This window comes from Leuresthes tenuis, unplaced genomic scaffold (assembly GCF_036924035.1).
Source record: "Leuresthes tenuis unplaced genomic scaffold, fLeuTen1.0.hap1 SCAF_1, whole genome shotgun sequence".
NCBI classification, from domain to species: domain Eukaryota; kingdom Metazoa; phylum Chordata; class Actinopteri; order Atheriniformes; family Atherinopsidae; genus Leuresthes; species Leuresthes tenuis.
Genome location: NW_027325355.1, coordinates 42,372,928 through 42,395,988, shown reverse-complemented (window position 1 = coordinate 42,395,988; position 23,061 = coordinate 42,372,928). Strand labels below are relative to the sequence as shown.

At 46.4% G+C, this 23,061-nt stretch overlaps 3 non-coding genes and 54 pseudogenes across 3 annotated transcripts; all 57 read left to right on the top strand.

The window, feature by feature from the left end:
* The first annotated feature begins 200 nt into the window (after positions 1-200).
* LOC140290169 (5S ribosomal RNA) lies at positions 201-318 on the top strand (annotated as a pseudogene).
* A 269-nt stretch (positions 319-587) lies between these two features.
* On the top strand, positions 588-711 carry LOC140289818 (5S ribosomal RNA; annotated as a pseudogene).
* Positions 712-980: 269 nt separating this feature from the next.
* On the top strand, positions 981-1,098 carry LOC140290168 (5S ribosomal RNA; annotated as a pseudogene).
* A 269-nt stretch (positions 1,099-1,367) lies between these two features.
* LOC140291447 (5S ribosomal RNA) lies at positions 1,368-1,485 on the top strand (annotated as a pseudogene).
* Positions 1,486-1,754: 269 nt separating this feature from the next.
* On the top strand, positions 1,755-1,878 carry LOC140293696 (5S ribosomal RNA; annotated as a pseudogene).
* Positions 1,879-2,147: 269 nt separating this feature from the next.
* On the top strand, positions 2,148-2,266 carry LOC140269728 (5S ribosomal RNA; annotated as a pseudogene).
* Positions 2,267-2,538: 272 nt separating this feature from the next.
* On the top strand, positions 2,539-2,657 carry LOC140280644 (5S ribosomal RNA; annotated as a pseudogene).
* Positions 2,658-2,926: 269 nt separating this feature from the next.
* On the top strand, positions 2,927-3,035 carry LOC140295958 (5S ribosomal RNA; annotated as a pseudogene).
* A 272-nt stretch (positions 3,036-3,307) lies between these two features.
* Positions 3,308-3,425, top strand: LOC140290165 (5S ribosomal RNA; annotated as a pseudogene).
* A 269-nt stretch (positions 3,426-3,694) lies between these two features.
* On the top strand, positions 3,695-3,818 carry LOC140289817 (5S ribosomal RNA; annotated as a pseudogene).
* A 269-nt stretch (positions 3,819-4,087) lies between these two features.
* Positions 4,088-4,205, top strand: LOC140290164 (5S ribosomal RNA; annotated as a pseudogene).
* A 269-nt stretch (positions 4,206-4,474) lies between these two features.
* LOC140291446 (5S ribosomal RNA) lies at positions 4,475-4,592 on the top strand (annotated as a pseudogene).
* Positions 4,593-4,861: 269 nt separating this feature from the next.
* LOC140293695 (5S ribosomal RNA) lies at positions 4,862-4,985 on the top strand (annotated as a pseudogene).
* Positions 4,986-5,254: 269 nt separating this feature from the next.
* LOC140269725 (5S ribosomal RNA) lies at positions 5,255-5,373 on the top strand (annotated as a pseudogene).
* A 272-nt stretch (positions 5,374-5,645) lies between these two features.
* On the top strand, positions 5,646-5,764 carry LOC140280633 (5S ribosomal RNA; annotated as a pseudogene).
* Positions 5,765-6,033: 269 nt separating this feature from the next.
* LOC140295957 (5S ribosomal RNA) lies at positions 6,034-6,142 on the top strand (annotated as a pseudogene).
* A 272-nt stretch (positions 6,143-6,414) lies between these two features.
* LOC140296398 (5S ribosomal RNA) lies at positions 6,415-6,533 on the top strand (annotated as a pseudogene).
* Positions 6,534-6,805: 272 nt separating this feature from the next.
* LOC140288339 (5S ribosomal RNA) lies at positions 6,806-6,924 on the top strand (annotated as a pseudogene).
* A 269-nt stretch (positions 6,925-7,193) lies between these two features.
* On the top strand, positions 7,194-7,312 carry LOC140309723 (5S ribosomal RNA; annotated as a pseudogene).
* Positions 7,313-7,584: 272 nt separating this feature from the next.
* LOC140291946 (5S ribosomal RNA) lies at positions 7,585-7,703 on the top strand (annotated as a pseudogene).
* Positions 7,704-7,972: 269 nt separating this feature from the next.
* Positions 7,973-8,090, top strand: LOC140290163 (5S ribosomal RNA; annotated as a pseudogene).
* Positions 8,091-8,359: 269 nt separating this feature from the next.
* On the top strand, positions 8,360-8,477 carry LOC140290162 (5S ribosomal RNA; annotated as a pseudogene).
* A 269-nt stretch (positions 8,478-8,746) lies between these two features.
* LOC140289816 (5S ribosomal RNA) lies at positions 8,747-8,870 on the top strand (annotated as a pseudogene).
* Positions 8,871-9,139: 269 nt separating this feature from the next.
* LOC140290161 (5S ribosomal RNA) lies at positions 9,140-9,257 on the top strand (annotated as a pseudogene).
* Positions 9,258-9,526: 269 nt separating this feature from the next.
* Positions 9,527-9,644, top strand: LOC140290160 (5S ribosomal RNA; annotated as a pseudogene).
* A 269-nt stretch (positions 9,645-9,913) lies between these two features.
* Positions 9,914-10,037, top strand: LOC140289814 (5S ribosomal RNA; annotated as a pseudogene).
* A 269-nt stretch (positions 10,038-10,306) lies between these two features.
* Positions 10,307-10,425, top strand: LOC140269719 (5S ribosomal RNA; annotated as a pseudogene).
* A 272-nt stretch (positions 10,426-10,697) lies between these two features.
* On the top strand, positions 10,698-10,816 carry LOC140280622 (5S ribosomal RNA; annotated as a pseudogene).
* A 269-nt stretch (positions 10,817-11,085) lies between these two features.
* On the top strand, positions 11,086-11,194 carry LOC140295256 (5S ribosomal RNA; annotated as a pseudogene).
* Positions 11,195-11,466: 272 nt separating this feature from the next.
* On the top strand, positions 11,467-11,585 carry LOC140295245 (5S ribosomal RNA; annotated as a pseudogene).
* Positions 11,586-11,857: 272 nt separating this feature from the next.
* On the top strand, positions 11,858-11,976 carry LOC140291885 (5S ribosomal RNA; annotated as a pseudogene).
* Positions 11,977-12,245: 269 nt separating this feature from the next.
* Positions 12,246-12,364, top strand: LOC140284638 (5S ribosomal RNA; annotated as a pseudogene).
* A 269-nt stretch (positions 12,365-12,633) lies between these two features.
* LOC140300778 (5S ribosomal RNA) lies at positions 12,634-12,752 on the top strand (annotated as a pseudogene).
* Positions 12,753-13,024: 272 nt separating this feature from the next.
* On the top strand, positions 13,025-13,143 carry LOC140293177 (5S ribosomal RNA; annotated as a pseudogene).
* Positions 13,144-13,800: 657 nt separating this feature from the next.
* LOC140307630 (5S ribosomal RNA) lies at positions 13,801-13,919 on the top strand (annotated as a pseudogene).
* A 269-nt stretch (positions 13,920-14,188) lies between these two features.
* On the top strand, positions 14,189-14,307 carry LOC140272128 (5S ribosomal RNA; annotated as a pseudogene).
* Positions 14,308-14,576: 269 nt separating this feature from the next.
* On the top strand, positions 14,577-14,695 carry LOC140298987 (5S ribosomal RNA). The gene has a single exon (XR_011914579.1). It is a non-coding gene; the product is annotated as a 5S ribosomal RNA (ribosomal RNA).
* A 269-nt stretch (positions 14,696-14,964) lies between these two features.
* Positions 14,965-15,083, top strand: LOC140273853 (5S ribosomal RNA; annotated as a pseudogene).
* Positions 15,084-15,352: 269 nt separating this feature from the next.
* Positions 15,353-15,471, top strand: LOC140288780 (5S ribosomal RNA; annotated as a pseudogene).
* A 269-nt stretch (positions 15,472-15,740) lies between these two features.
* On the top strand, positions 15,741-15,859 carry LOC140298859 (5S ribosomal RNA). The gene has a single exon (XR_011914460.1). It is a non-coding gene; the product is annotated as a 5S ribosomal RNA (ribosomal RNA).
* A 272-nt stretch (positions 15,860-16,131) lies between these two features.
* LOC140289467 (5S ribosomal RNA) lies at positions 16,132-16,250 on the top strand (annotated as a pseudogene).
* Positions 16,251-16,519: 269 nt separating this feature from the next.
* On the top strand, positions 16,520-16,638 carry LOC140276153 (5S ribosomal RNA; annotated as a pseudogene).
* Positions 16,639-16,907: 269 nt separating this feature from the next.
* On the top strand, positions 16,908-17,026 carry LOC140268254 (5S ribosomal RNA; annotated as a pseudogene).
* A 272-nt stretch (positions 17,027-17,298) lies between these two features.
* LOC140311679 (5S ribosomal RNA) lies at positions 17,299-17,417 on the top strand (annotated as a pseudogene).
* Positions 17,418-17,686: 269 nt separating this feature from the next.
* Positions 17,687-17,805, top strand: LOC140307879 (5S ribosomal RNA; annotated as a pseudogene).
* A 272-nt stretch (positions 17,806-18,077) lies between these two features.
* Positions 18,078-18,196, top strand: LOC140295421 (5S ribosomal RNA; annotated as a pseudogene).
* Positions 18,197-18,468: 272 nt separating this feature from the next.
* Positions 18,469-18,587, top strand: LOC140277093 (5S ribosomal RNA; annotated as a pseudogene).
* Positions 18,588-18,856: 269 nt separating this feature from the next.
* On the top strand, positions 18,857-18,980 carry LOC140268470 (5S ribosomal RNA; annotated as a pseudogene).
* A 269-nt stretch (positions 18,981-19,249) lies between these two features.
* LOC140313920 (5S ribosomal RNA) lies at positions 19,250-19,368 on the top strand (annotated as a pseudogene).
* Positions 19,369-19,637: 269 nt separating this feature from the next.
* Positions 19,638-19,756, top strand: LOC140303493 (5S ribosomal RNA; annotated as a pseudogene).
* A 272-nt stretch (positions 19,757-20,028) lies between these two features.
* LOC140293176 (5S ribosomal RNA) lies at positions 20,029-20,147 on the top strand (annotated as a pseudogene).
* Positions 20,148-20,804: 657 nt separating this feature from the next.
* Positions 20,805-20,923, top strand: LOC140307625 (5S ribosomal RNA; annotated as a pseudogene).
* A 269-nt stretch (positions 20,924-21,192) lies between these two features.
* On the top strand, positions 21,193-21,311 carry LOC140293091 (5S ribosomal RNA; annotated as a pseudogene).
* Positions 21,312-21,580: 269 nt separating this feature from the next.
* On the top strand, positions 21,581-21,699 carry LOC140317641 (5S ribosomal RNA; annotated as a pseudogene).
* Positions 21,700-21,968: 269 nt separating this feature from the next.
* Positions 21,969-22,087, top strand: LOC140288778 (5S ribosomal RNA; annotated as a pseudogene).
* Positions 22,088-22,356: 269 nt separating this feature from the next.
* On the top strand, positions 22,357-22,475 carry LOC140298858 (5S ribosomal RNA). Its single transcript, XR_011914459.1, has one exon. It is a non-coding gene; the product is annotated as a 5S ribosomal RNA (ribosomal RNA).
* A 270-nt stretch (positions 22,476-22,745) lies between these two features.
* LOC140290729 (5S ribosomal RNA) lies at positions 22,746-22,864 on the top strand (annotated as a pseudogene).
* The last annotated feature ends 197 nt before the right edge of the window (positions 22,865-23,061 follow it).

The window sequence follows — 23,061 nt, the reverse complement described above, 5'->3', positions numbered from 1 at the left end:
GTTGGTCATCTTCAGCTGCTGCTGCTTTGTTGGCAGACACAAAGTGATCTGAGAGTCTCAGTTTCAGCTGCAGAGAATAATCACATCAGGGAAGAATATGTGCCCACTACACATCAGCCTTTCTTGGCAATTATCTGGTTACATAGAGGAACCGTATGATTCTAGTACCTATATAATGCACATTTGTCACAGAGATTAATACTTACGGCCACACCACCCTGAACATGCCCGACCTCGTCTGATCTCGGAAGCCAAGCACGGTTGGCCTGGTTAGTACTTGGGTGGGAGACTGCTTGGGAATACCAGGTGCTGTAAGCTTTATCTCTTCTCTGGACCACCTGAATGTCTTTTGTTGCAACGTCTGATCACCCTGTGACACATGAGGAAGTTGGTCATCTTCAGCTTCTGCTGCTTTGTTGGGAGACACGAAGTGATCTGAGAGTCTCAGTTTCAGCTGCAGAGAATAATCACGTCAGGGAAGAAGATGTGCCCACTACACATAAGCCTTTCTCTGCAATTATCTGGTTACATAGAGGAACCATATGATTCCAGTACCTATATAATGCACATTTGTCACAGAGATTGTCGCTTACGGCCACACCACCCTGAATATAATATGCCCGACCTCGTCTGATCTCGGAAGCCAAGCAGGATTGTGCCTGGTTAGTACTTGGGTGGGAGACTGCTTGGGAATACCAGGTGCTGTAAGCTTTTTCTCTTCTCCCTACCACCTGCATGTCTTTTGTTGCAACGTCTGATCACCCTGTGACACATGAGGAAGTTGGTCATCTTCAGCTGCTGCTGCTTTGTTGGCAGACACAAAGTGATCTGAGAGTCTCAGTTTCAGCTGCAGAGAATAATCACATCAGGGAAGAATATGTGCCCACTACACATCAGCCTTTCTTGGCAATTATCTGGTTACATAGAGGAACCGTATGATTCCAGTACCTATATAATGCACATTTGTCACAGAGATTATTACTTACGGCCACACCACCCTGAACATGCCCGACCTCGTCTGATCTCGGAAGCCAAGCACGGTTGGCCTGGTTAGTACTTGGGTGGGAGACTGCTTGGGAATACCAGGTGCTGTAAGCTTTATCTCTTCTCTGGACCACCTGAATGTCTTTTGTTGCAACGTCTGATCACCCTGTGACACATGAGGAAGTTGGTCATCTTCAGCTGCTGCTGCTTTGTTGGCAGACACAAAGTGATCTGAGAGTCTCAGTTTCAGCTGCAGAGAATAATCACATCAGGGAAGAATATGTGCCCACTACACATCAGCCTTTCTTGGCAATTATCTGGTTACATAGAGGAACCGTATGATTCTAGTACCTATATAATGCACATTTGTCACAGAGATTATTACTTACGGCCACATCACCCTGAACATGCCCGACCTCGTCTGATCTCGGAAGCCAAGCACGGTTGGCCTGGTTAGTACTTGGGTGGGAGACTGCTTGGGAATACCAGGTGCTGTAAGCTTTATCTCTTCTCTGGACCACCTGAATGTCTTTTGTTGCAACGTCTGATCACCCTGTGACACATGAGGAAGTTGGTCATCTTCAGCTTCTGCTGCTTTGTTGGGAGACACGAAGTGATCTGAGAGTCTCAGTTTCAGCTGCAGAGAATAATCACGTCAGGGAAGAAGATGTGCCCACTACACATAAGCCTTTCTCTGCAATTATCTGGTTACATAGAGGAACCGTATGATTCCAGTACCTATATAATGCACATTTGTCACAGAGATTGTCGCTTACGGCCACACCACCCTGAATATAATATGCCCGACCTCGCCTGATCTCGGAAGCCAAGCAGGATTGTGCCTGGTTAGTACTTGGGTGGGAGACTGCTTGGGAATACCAGGTGCTGTAAGCTTTTTCTCTTCTCTCTACCACCTGCATGTCTTTTGTTGCAACATCTGATCACCCTGTGACACATGAGGAAGTTGGTCATCTTCAGCTGCTGCTGCTTTGTTGGCAGACACGAAGTGATCTGAGAGTCTCAGTTTCAGCTGCAGAGAATGATCACATCAGAGAAGATGATATGCCAGCTACACATCAGCCTTTCTCTGCAATTATCTAGTTGCATAGAGGAACCGTATGATTCCAGTACCTATATGATGCACATTTGTCAGTGACATTGTTGCTTACGGCCACACCACGTTGAACATGCCCGACCTCGTCTGATCTCGGAAGCCAAGCACGGTTGGGCCTGGTTAGTACTTGGATGGAAGACCTCTTGGGAATACCAGGTGCTTTAAGCTTTTTCTCTTCTTTCGACCACCTGCATGTCTTTTGTTGCAACGTCTGATCACCCTGTGACACATGAGGAAGTTGGTCATCTTCAGCAGCTGCTGCTGCTTTGTTGGCAGACACGAAGTGATCTGAGAGTCTCAGTTTCAGCTGCAGAGAATGATCACATGAGGGAAGAAGATTTGCCCACTACAAGTCAGCCTTTCTCGGCAATTATCTGGTTACATAGAGGAACCGTATGATTCCATTACCTATATAATGCACATTTGTCAAAGACATTGTCGCTTACGGCCACACCACCCTGAATATGCCCGACCTCGTCTGATCTCGGAAGCCAAGCAGTGTTGGGCCTGGTTAGTACTTTGATGGTATACAGCTTGGGAATACCAGGTGCTGTAAGCTTTTTCTCTTATCTCAACCACCTGCATGTCTTTTGTTGCAACGTCTGATCACCCTGTGACACATGAGGAAGTTGGTCATCTTCAGCTGCTGCTGCTTTGTTGGCAGACACGAAGTGATCTGAGAGTCTCATTTTCAGCTAGAGAGAATTATCACGTCAGGGAACAAGATGTGCCCACTACATATCAGCCTTTCTCGGCAATTATCTGGTTACATAGAGGAACCATATGATTCCATTGCCTATATAATGCACATTTGTCACAGAGACTGTTGCTTACGGCCAAACCACCCTGATTATGTCTGATCTCGGAAGCCAAGGAGGGTTGGGCCTGATTAGTACTCGGATGGGAGACCGCTTGGGAATACCAGGTGCTGTAAGCTTCTTCTCTTCTCTCTACCACCTGCATGTCTTTTGTTGCAACATCTGATCATCCTGTGACACATGAGGAAGTTGGTCATCTTCAGCAGCTGCTGCTTCTTTGTTGGCAGACAGGAAGTGATCTGAGAGTCTCAGTTTCAGCTGCAGAGAAAAATCAAATCAGGAAAGAAGATGTCCCCACTACAAGTCAGCCTTTCTCGGCAATTATCTAGTTGCATAGAGGAACCGTATGATTCCAGTACCTATATAATGCACATTTGTCACAGAGATTAATACTTACGGCCACACCACCCTGAACATGCCCGACCTCGTCTGATCTCGGAAGCCAAGCACGGTTGGCCTGGTTAGTACTTGGGTGGGAGACTGCTTGGGAATACCAGGTGCTGTAAGCTTTATCTCTTCTCTGGACCACCTGAATGTCTTTTGTTGCAACGTCTGATCACCCTGTGACACATGAGGAAGTTGGTCATCTTCAGCTTCTGCTGCTTTGTTGGGAGACACGAAGTGATCTGAGAGTCTCAGTTTCAGCTGCAGAGAATAATCACGTCAGGGAAGAAGATGTGCCCACTACACATAAGCCTTTCTCTGCAATTATCTGGTTACATAGAGGAACCATATGATTCCAGTACCTATATAATGCACATTTGTCACAGAGATTGTCGCTTACGGCCACACCACCCTGAATATAATATGCCCGACCTCGTCTGATCTCGGAAGCCAAGCAGGATTGTGCCTGGTTAGTACTTGGGTGGGAGACTGCTTGGGAATACCAGGTGCTGTAAGCTTTTTCTCTTCTCCCTACCACCTGCATGTCTTTTGTTGCAACGTCTGATCACCCTGTGACACATGAGGAAGTTGGTCATCTTCAGCTGCTGCTGCTTTGTTGGCAGACACAAAGTGATCTGAGAGTCTCAGTTTCAGCTGCAGAGAATAATCACATCAGGGAAGAATATGTGCCCACTACACATCAGCCTTTCTTGGCAATTATCTGGTTACATAGAGGAACCGTATGATTCCAGTACCTATATAATGCACATTTGTCACAGAGATTATTACTTACGGCCACACCACCCTGAACATGCCCGACCTCGTCTGATCTCGGAAGCCAAGCACGGTTGGCCTGGTTAGTACTTGGGTGGGAGACTGCTTGGGAATACCAGGTGCTGTAAGCTTTATCTCTTCTCTGGACCACCTGAATGTCTTTTGTTGCAACGTCTGATCACCCTGTGACACATGAGGAAGTTGGTCATCTTCAGCTGCTGCTGCTTTGTTGGCAGACACAAAGTGATCTGAGAGTCTCAGTTTCAGCTGCAGAGAATAATCACATCAGGGAAGAATATGTGCCCACTACACATCAGCCTTTCTTGGCAATTATCTGGTTACATAGAGGAACCGTATGATTCTAGTACCTATATAATGCACATTTGTCACAGAGATTATTACTTACGGCCACATCACCCTGAACATGCCCGACCTCGTCTGATCTCGGAAGCCAAGCACGGTTGGCCTGGTTAGTACTTGGGTGGGAGACTGCTTGGGAATACCAGGTGCTGTAAGCTTTATCTCTTCTCTGGACCACCTGAATGTCTTTTGTTGCAACGTCTGATCACCCTGTGACACATGAGGAAGTTGGTCATCTTCAGCTTCTGCTGCTTTGTTGGGAGACACGAAGTGATCTGAGAGTCTCAGTTTCAGCTGCAGAGAATAATCACGTCAGGGAAGAAGATGTGCCCACTACACATAAGCCTTTCTCTGCAATTATCTGGTTACATAGAGGAACCGTATGATTCCAGTACCTATATAATGCACATTTGTCACAGAGATTGTCGCTTACGGCCACACCACCCTGAATATAATATGCCCGACCTCGCCTGATCTCGGAAGCCAAGCAGGATTGTGCCTGGTTAGTACTTGGGTGGGAGACTGCTTGGGAATACCAGGTGCTGTAAGCTTTTTCTCTTCTCTCTACCACCTGCATGTCTTTTGTTGCAACATCTGATCACCCTGTGACACATGAGGAAGTTGGTCATCTTCAGCTGCTGCTGCTTTGTTGGCAGACACGAAGTGATCTGAGAGTCTCAGTTTCAGCTGCAGAGAATGATCACATCAGAGAAGATGATATGCCAGCTACACATCAGCCTTTCTCTGCAATTATCTAGTTGCATAGAGGAACCGTATGATTCCAGTACCTATATGATGCACATTTGTCAGTGACATTGTTGCTTACGGCCACACCACGTTGAACATGCCCGACCTCGTCTGATCTCGGAAGCCAAGCACGGTTGGGCCTGGTTAGTACTTGGATGGAAGACCTCTTGGGAATACCAGGTGCTTTAAGCTTTTTCTCTTCTTTCGACCACCTGCATGTCTTTTGTTGCAACGTCTGATCACCCTGTGACACATGAGGAAGTTGGTCATCTTCAGCAGCTGCTGCTGCTTTGTTGGCAGACACGAAGTGATCTGAGAGTCTCAGTTTCAGCTGCAGAGAATGATCACATGAGGGAAGAAGATTTGCCCACTACAAGTCAGCCTTTCTCGGCAATTATCTGGTTACATAGAGGAACCGTATGATTCCATTACCTATATAATGCACATTTGTCAAAGACATTGTCGCTTACGGCCACACCACCCTGAATATGCCCGACCTCGTCTGATCTCGGAAGCCAAGCAGTGTTGGGCCTGGTTAGTACTTTGATGGTATACAGCTTGGGAATACCAGGTGCTGTAAGCTTTTTCTCTTATCTCAACCACCTGCATGTCTTTTGTTGCAACGTCTGATCACCCTGTGACACATGAGGAAGTTGGTCATCTTCAGCTGCTGCTGCTTTGTTGGCAGACACGAAGTGATCTGAGAGTCTCATTTTCAGCTAGAGAGAATTATCACGTCAGGGAACAAGATGTGCCCACTACATATCAGCCTTTCTCGGCAATTATCTGGTTACATAGAGGAACCATATGATTCCATTGCCTATATAATGCACATTTGTCACAGAGACTGTTGCTTACGGCCAAACCACCCTGATTATGTCTGATCTCGGAAGCCAAGGAGGGTTGGGCCTGATTAGTACTCGGATGGGAGACCGCTTGGGAATACCAGGTGCTGTAAGCTTCTTCTCTTCTCTCTACCACCTGCATGTCTTTTGTTGCAACATCTGATCATCCTGTGACACATGAGGAAGTTGGTCATCTTCAGCAGCTGCTGCTTCTTTGTTGGCAGACAGGAAGTGATCTGAGAGTCTCAGTTTCAGCTGCAGAGAAAAATCAAATCAGGAAAGAAGATGTCCCCACTACAAGTCAGCCTTTCTCGGCAATTATCTGGTTACATAGAGGAAGTGTATGATTCCAGTACTTATATAATGCACATTTGTCACAGATATTGTTGCTTACGGCCACACCACCCTGAATAAGTCTTATCTCGTCTAATCTCGGAAGCCAAGCAGGTTTGGGCCTGGTTAGTACTTGGATGGAAGACCTCTTGGGAATACGAGGTGCTGTAAGCTTTTTCTCTTCTCTCTACCACCTGCATGTCTTTTGTTGCAACATCTGATCACCCTGTGACACATGAGGAAGTTGGTCATCTTCAGCTGCTGCTGCTGCTTTGTTGGCAGACATGAAGTGATCTGAGAGTCTCAGTTTCAGCTCCAGAGAATAATCACATCAAGGAGGAAGATGTGCCCACTAAGAGTCAGCCTTTCTTGGCAATTATCTGGTTACATAGAGGAAGTGTATGATTCCAGTACCTATATAATACACATTTGTACCAGATATTGTTGCTTACCGCCACACCGCCCTGAATAAGCTCGACCTCGTCTGATCTCGGAAGCCAAGCAGGGTTGGGCCTGGTTAGTTCTTGAATGGGAGACCGCTTGCGAATACCAGGTGCTGTAAGCTTTTTCTCTTCTCTCTACCACCTGCATGTCTTTTGTTGCAACGTCTGATCACCCTGTGACACATGAGGAAGTTGGTCATCTTCAGCTGCTACTGCTTTGTTGGCAGACATGAAGTGATCTGAGAGTCTCAGTTTCAGTTGCAGAGAATGATCACATCAGAGAAGATGATTTACCCGCTACACATCAGCCTTTCTCGGCAATTATCTGGTTGCATAGAGGAACCGTATGATTCCAGTACCTATATAATGCACATTTGTCAGAGACATTGCTGCTTACGGCCACACCACCCGGAACATGCCTGACCTCGTCTGATCTCGGAAGCCAAGCAGGGTTGGGCCTGGTTAGTACTTGGATGGGAGACCACTTAGGGATACCAGGTGCTGTAAGCTTCTTCTCTACTCTCTACCACCTTCGTGTCTTTTGTGGCAACGTCTGATCCTCCTGTGACACATGAGGAAGTTGGTCATCTTCAGCTGCTGCTGCTGCTTTGTTGGAAGACACGAAGTGATCTGAGAGTCTCAGTTTCAGCTGAAGAGAATAATCACATCAGGGAAGAAGATGTGCCCACTACACATCAGCCTTTCTCAGCAATCATCTGGTTACATAGAGGAACCGTATGATTCCTGTACTTATATAATGCACATTTGTCACAGACATTGTTGCTTACGGCCACACCACCCTCAATATGCCTGACCTCATCTGATCTCGGAAGCCAAGCAGGGTTGGGCCTGGTTAGTACTTGGGTGGGAGACCGCTTGAAAATACCATTTGCTGTAAGCTTTTTCTCTTCTCTCTACCACCTGCATGTCTTTTGTTGCAACGTCTGATCACCCTGTGACACATGAGGAAGTTGGTCATCTTCAGCTGCTGCTGCTTTGTTGGCAGACACAAAGTGATCTGAGTGTCTCAGTTTCAGCTGCAGAGAATAATCACATCAGGGAAGAATATGTGCCCACTACACATCAGCCTTTCTTGGCAATTATCTGGTTACATAGAGGAACCGTATGATTCCAGTACCTATATAATGCACATTTGTCACAGAGATTATTACTTACGGCCACACCACCCTGAACATGCCCGACCTCGTCTGATCTCGGAAGCCAAGCACGGTTGGCCTGGTTAGTACTTGGGTGGGAGACTGCTTGGGAATACCAGGTGCTGTAAGCTTTATCTCTTCTCTGGACCACCTGAATGTCTTTTGTTGCAACGTCTGATCACCCTGTGACACATGAGGAAGTTGGTCATCTTCAGCTGCTGCTGCTTTGTTGGCAGACACAAAGTGATCTGAGAGTCTCAGTTTCAGCTGCAGAGAATAATCACATCAGGGAAGAATATGTGCCCACTACACATCAGCCTTTCTTGGCAATTATCTGGTTACATAGAGGAACCGTATGATTCTAGTACCTATATAATGCACATTTGTCACAGAGATTATTACTTACGGCCACACCACCCTGAACATGCCCGACCTCGTCTGATCTCGGAAGCCAAGCACGGTTGGCCTGGTTAGTACTTGGGTGGGAGACTGCTTGGGAATACCAGGTGCTGTAAGCTTTATCTCTTCTCTGGACCACCTGAATGTCTTTTGTTGCAACGTCTGATCACCCTGTGACACATGAGGAAGTTGGTAATCTTCAGCTTCTGCTGCTTTGTTGGGAGACACGAAGTGATCTGAGAGTCTCAGTTTCAGCTGCAGAGAATAATCACGTCAGCGAAGAAGATGTGCCCACTACACATAAGCCTTTCTCTGCAATTATCTGGTTACATAGAGGAACCGTATGATTCCAGTACCTATATAATGCACATTTGTCACAGAGATTGTCGCTTACGGCCACACCACCCTGAATATAATATGCCCGACCTCGTCTGATCTCGGAAGCCAAGCAGGATTGTGCCTGGTTAGTACTTGGGTGGGAGACTGCTTGGGAATACCAGGTGCTGTAAGCTTTTTCTCTTCTCTCTACCACCTGCATGTCTTTTGTTGCAACGTCTGATCACCCTGTGACACATGAGGAAGTTGGTCATCTTCAGCTGCTGCTGCTTTGTTGGCAGACACAAAGTGATCTGAGAGTCTCAGTTTCAGCTGCAGAGAATAATCACATCAGGGAAGAATATGTGCCCACTACACATCAGCCTTTCTTGGCAATTATCTGGTTACATAGAGGAACCGTATGATTCCAGTACCTATATAATGCACATTTGTCACAGAGATTATTACTTACGGCCACACCACCCTGAACATGCCCGACCTCGTCTGATCTCGGAAGCCAAGCACGGTTGGCCTGGTTAGTACTTGGGTGGGAGACTGCTTGGGAATACCAGGTGCTGTAAGCTTTATCTCTTCTCTGGACCACCTGAATGTCTTTTGTTGCAACGTCTGATCACCCTGTGACACATGAGGAAGTTGGTCATCTTCAGCTGCTGCTGCTTTGTTGGCAGACACAAAGTGATCTGAGAGTCTCAGTTTCAGCTGCAGAGAATAATCACATCAGGGAAGAAGATGTGCCCACTACACATCAGCCTTTCTTGGCAATTATCTGGTTACATAGAGGAACCGTATGATTCTAGTACCTATATAATGCACATTTGTCACAGAGATTATTACTTACGGCCACACCACCCTGAACATGCCCGACCTCGTCTGATCTCGGAAGCCAAGCACGGTTGGCCTGGTTAGTACTTGGGTGGGAGACTGCTTGGGAATACCAGGTGCTGTAAGCTTTATCTCTTCTCTGGACCACCTGAATGTCTTTTGTTGCAACGTCTGATCACCCTGTGACACATGAGGAAGTTGGTCATCTTCAGCTTCTGCTGCTTTGTTGGGAGACACGAAGTGATCTGAGAGTCTCAGTTTCAGCTGCAGAGAATAATCACGTCAGGGAAGAAGATGTGCCCACTACACATAAGCCTTTCTCTGCAATTATCTGGTTACATAGAGGAACCGTATGATTCCAGTACCTATATAATGCACATTTGTCACAGAGATTGTCGCTTACGGCCACACCACCCTGAATATAATATGCCCGACCTCGTCTGATCTCGGAAGCCAAGCAGGATTGTGCCTGGTTAGTACTTGGGTGGGAGACTGCTTGGGAATACCAGGTGCTGTAAGCTTTTTCTCTTCTCTCTACCACCTGCATGTCTTTTGTTGCAACATCTGATCACCCTGTGACACATGAGGAAGTTGGTCATCTTCAGCTGCTGCTGCTTTGTTGGCAGACACGAAGTGATCTGAGAGTCTCAGTTTCAGCTGCAGAGAATGATCACATCAGAGAAGATGATATGCCAGCTACACATCAGCCTTTCTCTGCAATTATCTAGTTGCATAGAGGAACCGTATGATTCCAGTACCTATATGATGCACATTTGTCAGTGACATTGTTGCTTACGGCCACACCACGTTGAACATGCCCGACCTCGTCTGATCTCGGAAGCCAAGCACGGTTGGGCCTGGTTAGTACTTGGATGGAAGACCTCTTGGGAATACCAGGTGCTTTAAGCTTTTTCTCTTCTTTCGACCACCTGCATGTCTTTTGTTGCAACGTCTGATCACCCTGTGACACATGAGGAAGTTGGTCATCTTCAGCAGCTGCTGCTGCTTTGTTGGCAGACACGAAGTGATCTGAGAGTCTCAGTTTCAGCTGCAGAGAATGATCACATGAGGGAAGAAGATTTGCCCACTACAAGTCAGCCTTTCTCGGCAATTATCTGGTTACATAGAGGAACCGTATGATTCCATTACCTATATAATGCACATTTGTCAAAGACATTGTCGCTTACGGCCACACCACCCTGAATATGCCCGACCTCGTCTGATCTCGGAAGCCAAGCAGTGTTGGGCCTGGTTAGTACTTTGATGGTATACAGCTTGGGAATACCAGGTGCTGTAAGCTTTTTCTCTTATCTCAACCACCTGCATGTCTTTTGTTGCAACGTCTGATCACCCTGTGACACATGAGGAAGTTGGTCATCTTCAGCTGCTGCTGCTTTGTTGGCAGATACGAAGTGATCTGAGAGTCTCATTTTCAGCTAGAGAGAATTATCACGTCAGGGAACAAGATGTGCCCACTACATATCAGCCTTTCTCGGCAATTATCTGGTTACATAGAGAAACCATATGATTCCATTGCCTATATAATGCACATATGTCACAGAGACTGTTGCTTACGGCCAAACCACCCTGATTATGTCTGATCTCGGAAGCCAAGGAGGGTTGGGCCTGATTAGTACTTGGATGGGAGACCGCTTGGGAATACCAGGTGCTGTAAGCTTCTTCTCTTCTCTCTACCACCTGCATGTCTTTTGTTGCAACGTCTGATCATCCTGTGACACATGAGGAAGTTGGTCATCTTCAGCAGCTGCTGCTTCTTTGTTGGCAGACAGGAAGTGATCTGAGAGTCTCAGTTTCAGCTGCAGAGAAAAATCAAATCAGGAAAGAAGATGTGCCCACTACAAGTCAGCCTTTCTCGGCAATTATCTGGTTACATAGAGGAAGTGTATGATTCCAGTACTTATATAATGCACATTTGTCACAGATATTGTTGCTTACGGCCACACCACCCTGAATAAGTCTTATCTCGTCTGATCTCGGAAGCCAAGCAGGTTTGGGCCTGGTTAGTACTTGGATGGGAGACTGCTTGGGAATACCAGGTGATGTAATCTTTTTCTCTTCTCTCTACCACCTGCATGTCTTTTGTTGCAATGTCTGATCGCCCTGTGACACATGAGGAAGTTGGTCATCTTCAGCTGCTGCTGCTGCTTTGTTGGCAGACATGAAGTGATCTGAGAGTCTCAGTTTCAGCTCCAGAGAATAATCACATCAAGGAGGAAGATGTGCCCACTAAGAGTCAGCCTTTCTTGGCAATTATCTGGTTACATAGAGGAAGTGTATGATTCCAGTACCTATATAATACACATTTGTACCAGATATTGTTGCTTACCGCCACACCGCCCCGAATAAGCTCGACCTCGTCTGATCTCGGAAGCCAAGCAGGGTTGGGCCTGGTTAGTTCTTGAATGGGAGACCGCTTGCGAATACCAGGTGCTGTAAGCTTTTTCTCTTCTCTCTACCACCTGCATGTCTTTTGTTGCAACGTCTGATCACCCTGTGACACATGAGGAAGTTGGTCATCTTCAGCTGCTACTGCTTTGTTGGCAGACATGAAGTGATCTGAGAGTCTCAGTTTCAGTTGCAGAGAATGATCACATCAGAGAAGATGATTTACCCGCTACACATCAGCCTTTCTCGGCAATTATCTGGTTGCATAGAGGAACCGTATGATTCCAGTACCTATATAATGCACATTTGTCAGAGACATTGCTGCTTACGGCCACACCACCCGGAACATGCCTGACCTCGTCTGATCTCGGAAGCCAAGCAGGGTTGGGCCTTGTTAGTACTTCAATTGGAGACAACTTGGGAATACCAGGTGCTGTAAGCTTTTTCTCTTCTCTCAACCACCTGCATGTCTTTTGTTGCAACGTCTGACCACCCTGTGACACATGAGGAAGTTGGTCATCTTCAGCTGCTGCTGCTTTGTTGGCAGACATGAAGTGATCTGAGAGTCTCAGTTTCAGTTGCAGAGAATGATCACATCAGAGAAGATGATTTACCCGCTACACATCAGCCTTTCTCGGCAATTATCTGGTTGCATAGAGGAACCGTATGATTCCAGTACCTATATAATGCACATTTGTCAGAGACATTGCTGCTTACGGCCACACCACCCGGAACATGCCTGACCTCATCTGATCTTGGAAGCCAAGCAGGGTTGGGCCTGGTTAGTACTTGCATGGGAGACCACTTGGGAATACCAGGTGCTGTAAGCTTCTTCTCTACTCTCTACCACCTTCATGTCTTTTGTGGCAACGTCTGATCCTCCTGTGACACATGAGGAAGTTGGTCATCTTCAGCTGCTGCTGCGTCTTTGTTGGCAGACACGAAGTGATCTGAGAGTGTCAATTTCAGCTGCAGAGAATAATCACATCAGGGAAGAAGATGTGCCCACTACAAGTCAGCCTTTCTCGGCAATTATCTGGTTACATAGAGGAAGTGTATGATTCCAGTACCTATATAATGCACATTTGTCACAGATATTGTTGCTTACGGCCACACCACCCTGAATAAGCCCGACCTTGTCTGATCTTGGAAGTCAAGCAGGTTTGGGCCTCGTTAGTACTTGGATGGGAGACTGCTTGGGAATACCAGGTGCTGTAAGCTTTTTCTCTTCTCTCTACCACCTGCATGTCTTTTGTTGCAACGTCTGATCACCCTGTGACACATGAGGAAGTTGGTCATCTTCAGCTGCTGCTGCTTTGTTGGCAGACACAAAGTGATCTGAGAGTCTCATTTTCAGCTGGAGAGAATTATCACGTCAGGGAAGAAGATGTGCCCACTACATATCAGCCTTTCTCGGCAATTATCTGGTTACATAGAGGAAGTGTATGATTCCATTGCCTATATAGTGCACATTTGTCACAGAGATTGTTACTTACGGACAAACCACCCTGAATATGTCTGACCTTGTCTGATCTCGGAAGCCAAGGAGGGCTGGTTCTGGTTAGTACTTTGATGGGACACCGCTTGGGAATACCAGGTGCTGTAAGCTTTTTCTCTTCTCTCTACCACCTACATGTCTTTTGTTGCAATGTCTGATCGCCCTGTGACACATGAGGAAGTTGGTCATCTTCAGCTGCTGCTGCTTTGTTAGCAGACACGAAGTGATCTGAGAGTCTCAGTTTCAGCTGCAGAGAATAATCACATCAAGGAAGAAGATGTGCCCACAACAAGTTAGCCTTTCTCTGCAATTATCTGGTTACATAGAGGAACTGTATTATTCCAGTACCTATATAATGCACATTTTTCACAGACATTGTTACTTACGGCCACACCACCCTGAATATGCCCGACCTCGACTGATCTCGGAACCCAAGCAGGGTTGGGCCTGGTTAGTACTTGAATGGGAGACCCCTTGGGAATGCCAGGTGCTGTAAGCTTTTTCTCTTCTCTCTACCACCTGCATGTATTTTGTTGCAAGGTCTGATCGCCCTGTGACACATGAGGAAGTTGGTCATCTTCAGCTGCTGCTGCTTTGTTGGCAGACACGAAGTGATCTGAGAGTCTCATTTTCAGCTGGAGAGAATAATCACGTCAGGGAAGAAGATGTGTCCACTATTTATCAGCCTTTCTCTGCAATTATCTGGTTATATAGAGGAAACGTATGATTCCAGTACCTATACAATTTACATTTGTCAGAGACATTGTTGCTTACGGCCACACCACCCTGAATATGCCCGACCTCGTCTGATCTCGAAAGCCAAGCAGGGTTGTGCCTGGTTAGTACTTGGATGGGAGACCGCTTGGGATTATCAGGTGCTGTAAGCTTTTTCTCTTCTCTCAACCACCTGCATGTCTTTTGTTGCAACGTCTGATCACCCTGTGACACATGAGGAAGTTGGTCATCTTCATTTTCTGCTGCTTTGTTGGCAGACACGAAGTTATCTTAAAGTCTCATTTTCAGCTGGAGAAAATTATCACGTCAGGGAACAAGATGTGCCCACTACATATCAGCCTTTCTTGGCAATTATATGGTTGCATAGAGGAACCGTATGATTCCAGTACCTATATAATGCACATTTGTCACAAACGTTGTTACTTACGGCCACACCACCCGGAATATGCCCAACCTCGTCTGATCTTGGAAGCCAAGCAGGGTTGGGCCTGGTTAGTACTTGGATGGGAGACCGCTTGGGAATACCAGGTGCTGTAAGCTTTTTCTCTTCTCTCAACCACCTGCATGTCTTTTGTTGCAACGTCTGATCACCCTGTGACACATGAGGAAGTTGGTCATCTTCAGCTGCTGCTGCTTTGTTGGCAGACACGAAGTGATCTTAGAGTCTCATTTTCAGCTGGAGAAAATTATCACGTCAGGGAACAAGATGTGCCCACTATATATCAGCCTTTTTCGGCAATTATCTTATTACATAGAGGAACCATATGATTCCATTGCCTATATAATGCACATTTGTCACAGAGATTGTTGCTTACGGCCAAACCACCCTGAATATGTCTGACCTCGTTTGATCTCAGAAGCCAAGGAGGGTTGGGCCTGGTTAGTACTTTGATGAGAGACCGCTTGGGAATACCAGGTGCTGTAAGCTTTTTCTCTTCTCTCTACCACCTGCATGTCTTTTGTTGCAACGTCTGATCGCCCTGTGACACATGAGGAAGTTGGTCATCTTCAGCTGCTGCTGCTTTGTTGGCAGACACAAAGTGATCTGAGAGTCTCAGTTTCAGTTGCAGAGAATGATCACATCAGAGAAGATGATTTACCCGCTACACATCAGCTTTTCTCGGCAATTATCTGGTTGCATAGAGGAACCGTATGATTCCAGTACCTATATAATGCACATTTGTCAGAGACATTGCTGCTTACGGCCACACCACCCGGAACATGCCTGACCTCGTCTGATCTCGGAAGCCAAGCAGGGTTGGGCCTGGTTAGTACTTGGATGGGAGACCGCTTGGGATTATCAGGTGATGTAAGCTTTTTCTCTTCTCTCAACCACCTGCATGTCTTTTGTTGCAACGTGTGATCACCCTGTGACACATGAGGAAGTTGGTCATCTTCATTTTTTGCTGCTTTGTTGGCAGACACGAAGTGATCTTAGAGTCTCATTTTCAGCTGGAGAAAATGATCACGTCAGGGAACAAGATGTGCCCACTACATATCAGCCTTTCTTGGCAATTATATGGTTGCATAGAGGAACCGTATGATTCCAGTACCTATATAATGCACATTTGTCACAGACATTGTTACTTACGGCCACACCACCCTGAATATGCCCAACCTCGTCTGATCTTGGAAGCCAAGCACGGTTGGGCCTGGTTAGTACTTGGATGGGAGACCGCTTGGGAATACCAGGTGCTGTAAGCTTTTTCTCTTCTCTCTACCACCTGCATGTCTTTTGTTGCAACGTCTGATCACCCTGTGACACATGAGGAAGTTGGTCATCTTCAGCTGCTGCTGCTTCTTTGTTGGCAGACACGAAGTGATCTGAGAGTCTCAGTTTCAGCTGCAGAGAATAATCACATCAGGGAAGAAGATGTGCCCACTACAAGTCAGCCTTTCTCTGCAATTATCTGGTTACATTGAAGAAGTGTATGATTCCAGTACCTATATAATGCACATTTGTCACAGCTATTGTTGCTTACGGCCGCACCACCCTGAATATGCCCGACCTCGTCTGATCTTGGAAGCCAAGGAGGGTTGGGCGTGGTTAGTACTTGGATGGAAGACCTCTTGGGAATACCAGGTGCTGTAAGCTTTTTCTCTTCTCTCTACCACCTGCATGTCTTTTGTTGCAACGTCTGATCACCCTGTGACACATGAGGAAGTTGGTCATCTTCAGCTGCTGCTGCTTTGTTGGCTGACACGAAGTGATCTGAGAGTCTCAGTTTCAGTTGCAGAGAATGATCACATCAGAGAAGATGATATGCCCGCTACACATCAGCCTTTCTCTGCAATTATCTGGGTGCATAGAGGAACCGTATGATTCCAGTACCTATATAATGCACATTTGTCAGAGACATTGTTGCTTACGGCCACACAACCCTGAACATGCCCGACCTCGTCTGATCTCGGAAGCCAAGCAGGGTTGGGCCTGGTTTGTACTTGGATGGAAGACCTCTTCGGAATACCAGGTGTTGTAAGCTTTTTCTCTTCTCTCTACCACCTGCATGTCTTTTGTTGCAATGTCTGATCACCCTGTGACACATGAGGAAGTTGGTCATCTTCAGCTTCTGCTGCTTTGTTGGCAGACACAAAGTGATCTGAGAGTCTCAGTTTCAGTTGCAGAGAATGATCACATCAGAGAAGATGATATGCCCGCTACACATCAGCCTTTCTTGGCAATTATATGGTTGCATAGAGGAACCGTATGATTCCAGTACCTATATAATGCACATTTGTCAGAGACATTGTTGCTTACTGCCACACCACCCTGAACATGCCCGACCTCGTCTGATCTCGGAAGCCAAGCAGGGTTGAGCCTGCTTAGTACTTGGATGGGAGACTACTTGGGAATACCAGGTGCTGTAAGCTTCTTCTCTTCTCTCTACCACCTGCATGTCTTTTGTTGCAACGTCTGATCATCCTGTGACACATGAGGAAGTTGGTCATCTTCAGCAGCTGCTGCTTCTTTGTTGTTAGACACGAAGTGATCTGAGAGTCTCAGTTTCAGCTGCAGAGAATAATCAGATCAGGGAAGAAGATGTGCCCACTACAAGTCAGCCTTTCTCTGCAATTATCTGGTTACATAGAAGAAGTGTATGATTCCAGTACCTATATAATGCACATTTGTCACAGCTATTGTTGCTTACGGCCGCACCACCCTGAATATGCCCGACCTCGTCTGATCTTGGAAGCCAAGGAGGGTTGGGCCTGGTTAGTACTTGGATGGAAGACCTCTTGGGAATACCAGGTGCTGTAAGCTTTTTCTCTTCTCTCTACCACCTGCATGTCTTTTTTTGCAACGTCTGATCACCCTGTGACACATGAGGAAGTTGGTCATCTTCAGCTGCTGCTGCTTTGTTGGCAGACACGAAGTGATCTGAGAGTCTCAGTTTCAGCTGCAGAGAATGATCACATCAGGGAAGAAGATGTGCCCATAACAAGTGAGCCTTTCTCGGAAATTATCTGGTTACATAGAGGAAGTGTATGATTCCAGTACTTATATAATGCACATTTGTCACAGAAATTGTTCCTTACGGCCACACCACCCTGAATATGCCCGACCTCGTCTGATCTCGGAAGCTAAGAAGGGTTGGGCCTGGTTAGTACTTCAATGGGAGACTGCTTGGGAATACCAGGTGCTGTAAGCGTTTTCTCTTCTCTCTACAACCTGCATGTCTTTTGTTGCAACGTCTGATCACCCTGTGACACATGAGGAAGTTGGTCATCTTCAGCAGCTGCTGCTGCTTTGTTGGAAGACACGAAGTGATCTGAGAGTCTCAGTTTCAGCTGAAGAGAATAATCACGTCAGGGAAGATGATGTGCCCACTACACATCAGCCTTTCTCAGCAATTATCTGGTTACATAGAGGAACCGTATGATTCCTGTACTTATATAATGCACATTTGTCACAGACATTGTTGCTTACGGCCACACCACCCTCAATATGCCTGACCTCGTCTGATCTCGGAAGCCAAGCAGGGTTGGTTCTGGTTAGTACTTGGGTGGGAGACCGCTTGAAAATACCATTTGCTGTAAGCTTTTTCTCTTCTCTCTACAACCTGCATGTCTTTTGTTGCAACGTCTGATCACCCTGTGACACATGAGGAAGTTGATCATCTTCAGCTGCTGCTGCTGCTTTGTTGGCAGACATGAAGTGATCTGAGAGTCTCAGTTTCAGCTCCAGAGAATAATCACATCAAGGAGGAAGATGTGCCCACTAAGAGTCAGCCTTTCTCGGCAATTATCTGGTTACATAGAGGAAGTGTATGATTCCAGTACCTATATAATACACATTTGTACCAGATATTGTTGCTTACAGCCACACCACCCTGAATAAGCTCGACCTCGTCTGATCTCGGAAGCCAAGCAGGGTTGGGCCTGGTTAGTTCTTGAATGGGAGACTGCTTGCGAATACCAGGTGCTGTAAGCTTTTTCTCTTCTCTCTACAACCTGCATGTCTTTTGTTGCAATGTCTGATCACCCTGTGACACATGAGGAAGTTGGTCATCTTCAGCTTCTGCCGCTTTGTTGGCAGACACGAAGTGATCTGAGAGTCTCAGTTTCAGCTGAAGAGAATGATCACATCAAGAAGGAAGATGTGCCCACTAAGAGTCAGCCTTTCTCGGCAATTATCTGGTTACATAGAGGAAGTGTATGATTCCAGTACCTATATAATACACATTTGTCACAGAGATTGTCGCTTACGGCCACACCACCCTGAATATAATATGCCCGACCTCGTCTGATCTCGGAAGCCAAGCAGGGTTGTGCCTGGTTAGTACTTGGGTGGGAGACTGCTTGGGAATACCAGGTGCTGTAAGCTTTTTCTCTTCTCTCTACCACCTGCATGTCTTTTGTTGTAACATCTGATCACCCTGTGACACATGAGGAAGTTGGTCATCTTCAGCTGCTGCTGCTTTGTTGGCAGACACAAAGTGATCTGAGAGTCTCAGTTTCAGCTGCAGAGAATAATCACATCAGGGAAGAAGATGTGCCCATAACAAGTCAGCCTTTCTCGGCAATTATCTGGTTGCATAGAGGAACCGTATGATTCCAGTACCTATATAATGCACATTTGTCACAGACATTGTTGCTTACGGCCACACCACCCTGAACATGCCCGAGCTCGTCTGATCTTGGAAGCCAAGCAGGGTTGGGCCTTGTTAGTACTTGAATTGGAGACAACTTGGGAATACCAGGTGCTGTAAGCTTTTTCTCTTCTCTCAACCACCTGCATGTCTTTTGTTGCAACGTCTGACCACCCTGTGACACATGAGGAAGTTGGTCATCTTCAGCTGCTGCTGCTTTGTTGGCAGACATGAAGTGATCTGAGAGTCTCAGTTTCAGTTGCAGAGAATGATCACATCAGAGAAGATGATTTACCCGCTACACATCAGCCTTTCTCGGCAATTATCTGGTTGCATAGAGGAACCGTATGATTCCAGTACCTATATAATGCACATTTGTCAGAGACATTGCTGCTTACGGCCACACCACCCGGAACATGCCTGACCTCGTCTGATCTTGGAAGCCAAGCAGGGTTGGGCCTGGTTAGTACTTGCATGGGAGACCACTTGGGAATACCAGGTGCTGTAAGCTTCTTCTCTACTCTCTACCACCTTCATGTCTTTTGTGGCAACGTCTGATCCTCCTGTGACACATGAGGAAGTTGGTCATCTTCAGCTGCTGCTGCGTCTTTGTTGGCAGACACGAAGTGATCTGAGAGTGTCAATTTCAGCTGCAGAGAATAATCACATCAGGGAAGAAGATGTGCCCACTACAAGTCAGCCTTTCTCGGCAATTATCTGGTTACATAGAGGAAGTGTATGATTCCAGTACCTATATAATGCACATTTGTCACAGATATTGTTGCTTACGGCCACACCACCCTGAATAAGCCCGACCTTGTCTGATCTTGGAAGTCAAGCAGGTTTGGGCCTCGTTAGTACTTGGATGGGAGACTGCTTGGGAATACCAGGTGCTGTAAGCTTTTTCTCTTCTCTCTACCACCTGCATGTCTTTTGTTGCAACGTCTGATCACCCTGTGACACATGAGGAAGTTGGTCATCTTCAGCTGCTGCTGCTTTGTTGGCAGACACAAAGTGATCTGAGAGTCTCATTTTCAGCTGGAGAGAATTATCACGTCAGGGAAGAAGATGTGCCCACTACATATCAGCCTTTCTCGGCAATTATCTGGTTACATAGAGGAAGTGTATGATTCCATTGCCTATATAGTGCACATTTGTCACAGAGATTGTTACTTACGGACAAACCACCCTGAATATGTCTGACCTTGTCTGATCTCGGAAGCCAAGGAGGGCTGGTTCTGGTTAGTACTTTGATGGGACACCGCTTGGGAATACCAGGTGCTGTAAGCTTTTTCTCTTCTCTCTACCACCTACATGTCTTTTGTTGCAATGTCTGATCGCCCTGTGACACATGAGGAAGTTGGTCATCTTCAGCTGCTGCTGCTTTGTTAGCAGACACGAAGTGATCTGAGAGTCTCAGTTTCAGCTGCAGAGAATAATCACATCAAGGAAGAAGATGTGCCCACAACAAGTTAGCCTTTCTCTGCAATTATCTGGTTACATAGAGGAACTGTATTATTCCAGTACCTATATAATGCACATTTTTCACAGACATTGTTACTTACGGCCACACCACCCTGAATATGCCCGACCTCGACTGATCTCGGAACCCAAGCAGGGTTGGGCCTGGTTAGTACTTGAATGGGAGACCCCTTGGGAATGCCAGGTGCTGTAAGCTTTTTCTCTTCTCTCTACCACCTGCATGTATTTTGTTGCAAGGTCTGATCGCCCTGTGACACATGAGGAAGTTGGTCATCTTCAGCTGCTGCTGCTTTGTTGGCAGACACGAAGTGATCTGAGAGTCTCATTTTCAGCTGGAGAGAATAATCACGTCAGGGAAGAAGATGTGTCCACTATTTATCAGCCTTTCTCTGCAATTATCTGGTTATATAGAGGAAACGTATGATTCCAGTACCTATACAATTTACATTTGTCAGAGACATTGTTGCTTACGGCCACACCACCCTGAATATGCCCGACCTCGTCTGATCTTGAAAGCCAAGCAGGGTTGTGCCTGGTTAGTACTTGGATGGGAGACTGCTTGGGATTATCAGGTGCTGTAAGCTTTTTCTCTTCTCTCAACCACCTGCATGTCTTTTGTTGCAACGTCTGATCACCCTGTGACACATGAGGAAGTTGGTCATCTTCATTTTCTGCTGCTTTGTTGGCAGACACGAAGTGATCTTAAAGTCTCATTTTCAGCTGGAGAAAATTATCACGTCAGGGAACAAGATGTGCCCACTATATATCAGCCTTTTTCGGCAATTATCTTGTTACATAGAGGAACCATATGATTCCATTGCCTATATAATGCACATTTGTCACAGAGATTGTTGCTTACGGCCAAACCACCCTGAATATGTCTGACCTCATTTGATCTCAGAAGCCAAGGAGGGTTGGGCCTGGTTAGTACTTTGATGAGAGACCGCTTGGGAATACCAGGTGCTGTAAGCTTTTTCTCTTCTCTCTACCACCTGCATGTCTTTTGTTGCAACGTCTGATCGCCCTGTGACACATGAGGAAGTTGGTCATCTTCAGCTGCTGCTGCTTTGTTGGCAGACACAAAGTGATCTGAGAGTCTCAGTTTCAGTTGCAGAGAATGATCACATCAGAGAAGATGATTTACCCGCTACACATCAGCTTTTCTCGGCAATTATCTGGTTGCATAGAGGAACCGTATGATTCCAGTACCTATATAATGGACATTTGTCAGAGACATTGCTGCTTACGGCCACACCACCCGGAACATGCCTGACCTCGTCTGATCTCGGAAGCCAAGCAGGGTTGGGCCTGGTTAGTACTTGGATGGGAGACCGCTTGGGATTATCAGGTGATGTAAGCTTTTTCTCTTCTCTCAACCACCTGCATGTCTTTTGTTGCAACGTCTGATCACCCTGTGACACATGAGGAAGTTGGTCATCTTCATTTTCTGCTGCTTTGTTGGCAGACACGAAGTGATCTTAGAGTCTCATTTTCAGCTGGAGAAAATGATCACGTCAGGGAACAAGATGTGCCCACTACATATCAGCCTTTCTTGGCAATTATATGGTTGCATAGAGGAACCGTATGATTCCAGTACCTATATAATGCACATTTGTCACAGACATTGTTACTTACGGCCACACCACCCTGAATATGCCCAACCTCGTCTGATCTTGGAAGCCAAGCACGGTTGGGCCTGGTTAGTACTTGGATGGGAGACCGCTTGGGAATACCAGGTGCTGTAAGCTTTTTCTCTTCTCTCAACCACCTGCATGTCTTTTGTTGCAACGTCTGATCACCCTGTGACACATGAGGAAGTTGGTCATCTTCAGCTGCTGCTGCTTTGTTGGCAGACACGAAGTGATCTTAGAGTCTCATTTTCAGCTGGAGAAAATTATCACGTCAGGGAACAAGATGTGCCCACTATATATCAGCCTTTTTTTGGCAATTATCTTGTTACATAGAGGAACCATATGATTCCATTGCCTATATAATGCACATTTGTCACAGAGATTGTTGCTTACGGCCAAACCACCCTGAATATGTCTGACCTCGTCTGATCTCAGAAGCCAAGGAGGGTTGGGCCTGGTTAGTACTTTGATGAGAGACTGCTTGGGAATACCAGGTGCTGTAAGCGTTTTCTCTTCTCTCTACAACCTGCATGTCTTTTGTTGCAACGTCTGATCACCCTGTGACACATGAGGAAGTTGGTCATCTTCAGCTGCTGCTGCTTTGTTGGAAGACACGAAGTGATCTGAGAGTCTCAGTTTCAGCTGAAGAGAATAATCACGTCAGGGAAGAAGATGTGCCCACTACACATCAGCCTTTCTCAGC